Raw genomic sequence first — 1,609 nt, 5'->3', positions numbered from 1 at the left:
TACCTATCTGGAGAAGCCGTTTGCATAGGTAAAAAGATTGATACCAACCTAGAGAGGTAAATCTGCAGAGGAAGATACCAAAAGAAAATTCAACAGCTGGCTGGTTTTGAAATTTGAATTTTTCAGTAAATCTTAATTGGGGGTTTTATCGGACTAGTGTTAGAGTCATAGTCCAAGAGATGTACAGCATGGAAACAGACCCTCCGGTCCAACTCTTCCATGCTGACCAGATATCCCAACCCAATCTAGTCCCACCTACCTGCACCCGGCCCATATTCATTCAAACCATTCCTGTTCATATACCCATCTAGATGCCTTTTAAATGTTGCAACTGTACTAGCCTCCACCACTTCCTCTGGCAGCTCATTCCACGCACGGACCACCCTCTGTGTGAAAAAGTTGCCCCTAGGTCTCTTTTATATCTTTCCCCTCTCACCCTAAACCTATGCCCTCTAGTTCTGGACTCCCCGACCCCAGGGAAAAGACTTTGTCTATTTATCCTATCCATGCTCCTCTTGATTTTATAAACCTCTATAAGGTCACTCCTCAGCCTCCGACACTCCAGGGAAAACAGCCCCAGCCTGTTCAGCCTCTCCCTATACCTCCAACCCTGGCAACATCCTTGTAAATCGTTTCTGAATCCTTTCAAGTTTCACAACATCTTTCCGATAGGAAGGAGACCAGAATTGTAGAGGGGAAGGTAAAAGATAGGTTTAGATAAATGAATTGTAAACAGTTATTAATTAATTAGACTTTAAAAAAATTTAAGTTGTTAATTTTTACTTTAAATAAGTGACCTTTGGGATAGTTCTTTGCCTCTCGAATTTTAACAGATTACAGCACGGGTTAAATTTCTTTTCTGTGTTGCAGGTTTAAATTAGTTGGGGGGAAAGTTTACCCCATATCGTAAAAATTTGGGGGATTTCGTCTGAGATTTGAACTGGTTTACACAGATTTGAATAGATTTGGGGATACAAAAAATCCTAGCAGATATGAACAGCAGCACGGTGGTACAGTGGTTAGCACTGCTGCCTCACAGCGCCAGAGACCTGGGTTCAGTTCCCGCCTCAGGCAACTGTCTGTATGGACTTTGCACATTCTCCCTGTGTTTGCGTGGGTTTTCTCCGGGTGCTCCGGTTTCCTCCCACAGTCCAAAAATGTGCAGGTTAGGTGAATTGGCCATGCTAAATTGCCTGTAGTGTTCGGTGCATTAGTCAGAAGGAAATGGGTCTGGGTGGGTTGCTCTTTGGAGGGTCGGGCCGAAGGGCCTGTTTCCACACTGTAAGTAATCTAAACACTTTCAGGTTAGCGTCCTCGATCTTTAAATAAAACGTAGGTAAAACAATTTGTTTAATTTCAGTAACTTGTGGTTGGTTAAAATAAAGTTGAGAGAAATGGCACTTAAAATTGCTAAAGTCGTTCTGGGATTTGAAGATGATTCTCAAATTTGCCAAGACAGTTTAGAAGGCAAGAAAAAGGCCATAATTTCAGAATTAGCAAAGAAGTTAGATTTGAGTTTAACCAAGGACAAAAGTAAAGCTGAAATTGTAAGGGAATTACTCAAACACTGAAGTGTGTTAGGGAAAAAGACAAGTGCAGTAGAGGTAGA

The sequence above is a fragment of the Chiloscyllium punctatum genome, chromosome 26, assembly GCF_047496795.1.
Source record: "Chiloscyllium punctatum isolate Juve2018m chromosome 26, sChiPun1.3, whole genome shotgun sequence".
NCBI classification, from domain to species: domain Eukaryota; kingdom Metazoa; phylum Chordata; class Chondrichthyes; order Orectolobiformes; family Hemiscylliidae; genus Chiloscyllium; species Chiloscyllium punctatum.
The sequence above is the reverse complement of the archived record's forward strand: the minus strand, read 5'-3'. Positions refer to the sequence as shown.